Genomic DNA, 6,574 nt, shown 5'->3' on the forward strand with positions numbered 1-6,574 from the left:
TCTCCTCCGGTGATGCCGAGCTCGATCTCAAGGGTCATGCCCAGCGGAGCCATCCGCTTGAGGTATTCGACGCACGTGTCGAGGTTCTCTTCGATTGGTTCTTCGGACAAGTCGAGCATGTGAGAACTAAACAAGGGTTCACCGGTGGCTTCGAAGTGCTTTTCGCCCTCGTCGATGAGGCCCGCTATCCAAGGAAGTTTGTTTTTGGGGCAATGGTCGGTGTGAAGCATCACCCGAGCGCCGTAGGCCTCGGCCATGGTTCGCACATGCGCTGCACCAGCAACCGAGCCGAGGATCGATGCCTTCGCTTCGGCCACGCCCACGCCTTTGCCGCCCACGAAGGCCGATCCGCTGGTTGAGAATTGGATTATCGCCGGGCTGCCAAGCTTGGCTGCCGTTTCAAGAACAGCGTTCATCGAGTTCGACCCGACACAGTTGACCGCTGGTAGTGCGAAGCCTTTTTCTTTGGCTAGATCGAATGTCGCGGCTACGGCGTCGCCGGTAAGGACTCCAGGCGCGAACTCAGATGTGCTCTCTGTCATGGAAGGGATCCTAGGCGCTCAGGGCTCTGTGCGCGACGGCTGATTTGGGCTCTAGCATTTGCGGTGGAGGGATGGCAGAGCGGACGATTGCACTGGTCTTGAAAACCAGCGGGCCTTCACGGGTCCCGGGGGTTCGAATCCCCCTCCCTCCGCGTTGTGATGTGTCAAGACATCGGAACCTCCGAACCCCCGGTTCGGGGGTTTTTCATGTTTTGAAGCGGGGTTGGTAGCCGATGTTTGCTGTCCCGGTTCATTGTTTACATGTTGGCTCCGGTAGGTGGGCGACAGTTTTGGGACACGTTCCGGTTGTCGATTTGCTCGCCTTCAACACACACGCAAGAAAGGAAACGGAAGTTACCATTCGGTCCGGCGAGGCGCCTACAACGTTGTTGGGTCCACCGTGAAAGGAAACACCATGAAGAACATCACGATCGAACGCACCGTTGCGGCCCCTCGGGCCAACGTCTGGGCTGTCCTCGCCGACTATCCCAACATCATGGATTGGAACGATGGGGTGGCGAAGAGCTTCGCCATCGGCGAACAGCTCGACGGGGTCGGCGCCCAGCGCAAGTGTGAACTGACCCCTACCGGCGCCATGCGGGAAACCGTCCAGGAATGGATCCCGGAGGAGAAGATGCTCATCGCGATCGATGAGATCGAGAAGATGCCGGTCAACGACGCCACGATGACCTTCACCCTCGCCGACCGAGGCGACAAGACCTCGGTCAACATGAGCTACGACTACGCCCCCAAAGGCGGACCGCTCGGTTTCGTCGTCGCCGCCATGCTCAGTCGACCGATGAACAAGGGATTCAACGGATTCATCGACAGCCTTGAACGAGCCGCCCAAGCTCAACCCACGAGTTGACCTACACGCGGCGTTGCCGCGCTCCTAGGGCGCGCGGCTGACAGCCCGGTGCGGTGTCGGTCCGTTTTTTGGGTGTGGTCGAGATGACTCTGCGACCGTCCCGACAATCAGGGTTGGGCCAATCAGATGTTTTCCGAGCCTGGGCCTGAGAACGGTGAGCTCACGGAGCTGCCAATCCGCCAGTCGACTGAACAAGATCCTCGCTGCGCGGCGAATTGAGCTAGACCCAACCATCGAGCGAACCTAGCGTCTGGGGTCGCTACGTCGAGCGATAGCGCGGCCCAGGAGGCCTAGCGCTGCGGGGGTCTGCCGGTTCGTACGAAATCGACCGACTCCGTGACGTTGCGCCGCACGAAGCGTTCGTTTCGAGGCGAGGCAAGGTAGCGGGCGGCGGCGAGTAGAGGCAACGGCGAACCGGTAGCCGCGGCTTCGAGTTTCGCGGCCAAGCTCAGCTTGATCTGATGAGCAACCACGATGAAGGCGCCCGATTGGTCGGCGAGGGCCGCGTCGATGAGTTCATCACCCACACGGGCAGGGTCGGCTGCTGCGACAGCGTTCAGCGCGCGCTGCGTATCAAGAAAACGAATGGCCTGTTGGATATCACCAGCGGTCGCCTCGGCGCCCATCTCCGGCTCGATTCCATGACGTCGCTCCGCTCTACTGCTGTCAAAGAGCAACCACGTTGCGAACAGTGCCAGCCTGGCGACGTGAGGTCCGGGGTCGACCCGATGTGCCCAGCGAACGGCGTTGGTCATCGTCAGTACGTGGGTAATGTCGAGCCAGCTGAAGTCGTCGTCGATCATGAACTCGACTGCGAGGTCGTAACGAAGGAGCCGCCGAGAGGCAGCGATCGACAAAGCGTCGATCAAGCCATCGAGCCCCGCACCGGCAAGAACGGCTTCGGTCGCCACTTCGATCGGCACCTCGCCGGTGTCGAGCAGTCGGTCCACGAGGTCCGCGTCTTGCCAGTCGTCGTGCTGAGCGGCCCCGGCAATCGCGCCTAGATCAACGTCGCGGATCTTTGACATGACAGGTCGCATGTAGGGGAGAAGATCCTCCCTGGTGCTGAGTGCAGTGCCTGCAGCGACGTGAGTTAGCAGGCCCGAAGCGCGATCCCAGCCGACATGTTCCAGCAGCTCGAACGCCTTTTGGGTATAGATGATGCCGTGGCCGTATCCGAGGTGGTGGCGCGAAGCAGCGTCGATGAACTCGTGACGGACGAGCGAGGGGTCCGCGCCTTGTTCGAGCCAAGCGAGCGTCTTTGCTTGCGCACCTTCGAGGTCTTGATTCTCGATTGCCTGTTGAAAGTCCGGGGTGCCGTCAGGCTGCGGCAAGGGGTGCGCAGGTCGCCCGCGCATCGTTTCCGCTACACCGCTCAGGCCTTGGACGAGCGCCAAAGCTCGGTCATCTCCGGATCTCTCGAGCGCAATGGTCAAGCAATCGGCTGCCATCGCCATCTCGTGTCCTGGTCCGTATTCGCCACGTGGCGCGCCGTAGCGAATCGCTTCCCAGAGAATGTCTTCGGGCGCCGCCCCTGCCGCTAACAGCCTCGCGGTATCGCGAGATAGCTGACCCAGGTAGTTCGCTTCGATGCCTCGGCGAAGACTCGGCCATGTGCTCTCGCGCACTTCGGCCGGTGTGGGTTCGGTGACCGAAACCACGATGTCGGAGCCATCAATCGTGATCGGGTGACAAGCCACGTCTTCCTCACCTTGGGTGCACTTGCCGGTTTGCACATCGAACTTCCAGTTGTGCCATTGGCACACCACAGTCTCGCCAGCGACAGCTCCGGTCGCTAGCCCGTAGCCCTGATGAGGACATGCGTTGTCGAGGGCGTGAAACCCCGTTTGGGTGCGGACAACGACGATTCGTCGCTCCCCGACTTTGGCCATCTTCATTTCCCCCACGGCCAGGTCAGAGACGGAGCCAACGGTGGCGGAGGTTTGTTTAGGGGTGTCTAAGGCGGTCATACGCGCAACCCTAGAAGTTCAAGTACGCTTGAAGTCAAGCGAAAATAGCTAAGAGACAGACCGAGCGGACAGAGACAAGGCAAGACCGTCGCTACCACATCAAACGCGCAGCGCGACGATGTGCTCACAGTGGGACAAATCGCAGACCGCTGCGCCATAGCACCATCGGCGGTGCGCTACTACGACGATGAGGGCCTCATCTTCTCGACCAGAACCGCTGGCGGGCAGCGCCGCTACGACAGAGCGACGATCCGGCGCATCTCGTTTATTTTGGCAGCACAGCGAGTGGGCCGATCACTGGCTGAAGTGCGCCGCACGCTCGACGAGCTACCACGCGATCAGACACCCAGTCAGGCCGATTGGAGACGAGTCTCGAGCGAGTGGCGCAAACGGTTAGACGATCAGATCGAGGCAATCTCGAAGCTCCGTGACCGACTCGACGAATGCATCGGGTGTGGCTGCCTAAGCCTCGACCGCTGCGCTATCTACAATCCCGAAGACGGGGCAGTCAGGCTCGGCAAAGGCGCGCGATTTCTGCTCGGCGACTCGGCCAAGGACATCATCTAGCCAACGGGCTTCCGAGTACAGAGCTTCGCTTAACCCCGTTGTGCTACCTTGAAGCACATGTCGGAAGTTGGTATACGAGCGTTGAAACAAAACGCTTCGGCGGTAGTAGCCGAGGCGGCGGCTGGCGAGACAGTGACGATCACAGATCGCGGCCGCGCTGTCGCTCGAATGTCGGCGATTCCGTCGTCGCGTCTGCAAGCACAAATCGACGAAGGACGCGCTCGACCCGCACGCAGTCGCTAGAGCGATATTGCGGTCGCTAGAGCGATATTGCGGCCCCCGAGCCCGGGCCCAACCTTTCGACCGAGCTACAGGAGATGCGAAACGACGAGCGGTACTGAGGTGGCGTTCTACGTAGATACGTCTGCTTTGGTCAAACTGGTTGTTGCGGAGTCCGAGACGAGGGCGTTGCGAGCTTGGTGTCAGGAACCGGTTCGAATCCTCGTCGCCTGTCTGACGACTCGTCTTTTCGCTCCAATACCCGGAAGGCTAGGCAAGGCCGGCGGCTCGAGCAGCGGAGCCTTCCAGCGACGGTGGAGGCGCGCGCACTCCGGAGCAGCCCGTCGCTTGATATGTTCGCTCCGAGTCCGCCCTAACGTCGTTGACGTTCGTGTTCGGACAGCCCTGGGGACTAGCGATCGCGTAGCTGGGTCGCCAGGTTGACCCGAAGAATAGCGCCTGCCCCGATCACGGCCAGCGAGGTCGCGAGACCAGCGCTGGCTGCTACCGAAGAAAACGCTATTAGCGTCGAATCGAAGGTTACCACCGTCCAAAAGGAAGCGAGAGAAACGGCCAATGGGCCAGAAACAATCGCAGCCGTCAACTTTAACGAGGCCAACGACCACGCACCGTGACCGACAACCCAGATCGGCGGAAACCCCAGAAGCCGATAAACGGCCGCTTCCCCCCTCCAATTTCGAAGATAAAGTGCAGAAAGAACACCGACGAAGAGGCCCGTCGCGGCCCAGAGCTGCCCGGATGGTCTTGACTCGAGCCGTTCAGTCAAGCTTCCCTCCAAGCCTCCGCTGACGAGCAGAGGCGCCGTCGAAAGCTGGCCCTCGGTGTCCAGGAGGGCGGAAGCGGTTGCTTGGCCGCTCTCGGCGTACCTTCGACCGAATTCAATCCAACACTCGTCGAAGGTGCCGACAGCCGGCACGAGCGTCGCTACCCAACGCTCCATTTGACGAGCACGAGCGTCGATCCCGCTTAGCTCGTAAACGCGGAACGTACTCATTTCAGCGGTGACCAACGCACCATTTCTCAGTCCAAGCTCTTGAAAGACGGTCGGCCCCAAGAGCAGATTGGCAGCCATGCCCGGCCGCACCCCCCGATCGGGGCTCGGCATTTCTGACCTGAGAATACGAGCAACGCCGGGGCTAATTTCAGCCTGCTGGTACCGAAGCCCCGGTGCGTGCTTGAACTCGGTCGTTCCAGTTCGCCGAACTGCACCCGCAAACTCGATCGCGGGCAAGTTGGCGAGGCCAGCACATGCGGCACCAGGAATGCCAGCACTTTCGCCGGAGAAATCCTCTCGGACTCGTAGGACCGCAATGTCTTGTCCCGCCGCAGTGCGCTCTCGTGACTCCTCGAGCAGCTGGCCGATGGAAAGCAATTCGAAAACTCCGCAGCTGACGAAGGCCGCCATCGCGGCGACAAATATCGTGGTGGTTCTGCCGGGTGAGGCACGCCTGTCCCGGCCGACCTCAGCGAATAACACCGCCACCGCCCGGAAGGTGGAGGTCCCCTCTCTCCATTGAGAATACGAAATCACAGGAACGAGCTGCTAAGGGGTCATGGGTGGCACACACAAGGATAGAACGCCGCCGTGCGAGCCCAACGAGCAGATCCATAATCTCCTCCGAATTGTACGAGTCAAGCTGCCCAGTTGGCTCGTCAGCAACAATCAGGTCCGGGTTGGTCGCAAGAGCACGTGCTACGCATGCTCTCTGCTGTTCTCCCCCGGAAACCTCAAAGCCACGGCTGTCCGCGACCCGAGCAAGTCCAACTTCCCCAAGCAGAACACGAGCAGTCTCGAGCGCCTCGCCACGGCCCGTACCGTTCGCCCGCATCGCCAACGCACAATTCTCAACCAGCGTCCGACGAGGTAGTAGGTGGGCACCTTGCGTCACCCAAGCAATTCTCGGCCCGCCGGGATTCGAAGCCCCAATCGCAACACTCCCGGAGCGCGGTTTGAGCACAAGGCCCAGGATCGACAAGAGAGTACTCTTGCCGGAGCCCGACGGACCCATGAGAGCCGTGGCGCTAAAGTCAGGCAGCCGCAGATTTACGTGGGAAAGAATCTCCCTCGATCCGTCGTAGCTGTGTGATACGTCGACTGCCGTTACGGGCAAGTTAGGCCCTCGATACTTGACACGTTCGCTAGTACGAGGGAAGGCGCATCCATCGGGCTCGTGAAAGTAATCACTGTTCGGCCGCCGGCGGACCCCAACACGTTGATGGGCTTGCTTTCAGGAGGTTGACGTGTCCCGCCAGGTTGAAAAACACACATGGTGCCAGTGGCACTCGTCCAAATAGCGGAAGCCGGAACGCTATACCCTGTCATGGGTTCTTCGCTCTGAACCCTACCCTCTAGCGTCTCAGTACTGGCATCGAACATACCAGCGAGC

The 6,574-nt window shown here is 60.6% G+C and overlaps 1 non-coding gene across 1 annotated transcript; it reads left to right on the forward strand.

The window, feature by feature from the left end:
- The first annotated feature begins 607 nt into the window (after window positions 1–607).
- Window positions 608–694, forward strand: trnas-uga (transfer RNA serine (anticodon UGA)). The gene has a single exon. It is a non-coding gene; the product is annotated as a tRNA-Ser (tRNA).
- Window positions 695–6,574: the final 5,880 nt, after the last annotated feature.

This window comes from Syngnathus floridae, unplaced genomic scaffold, assembly GCF_059516105.1.
Source record: "Syngnathus floridae isolate MCC-2025c unplaced genomic scaffold, RoL_Sflo_1.0 HiC_scaffold_438, whole genome shotgun sequence".
Taxonomy (NCBI): domain Eukaryota; kingdom Metazoa; phylum Chordata; class Actinopteri; order Syngnathiformes; family Syngnathidae; genus Syngnathus; species Syngnathus floridae.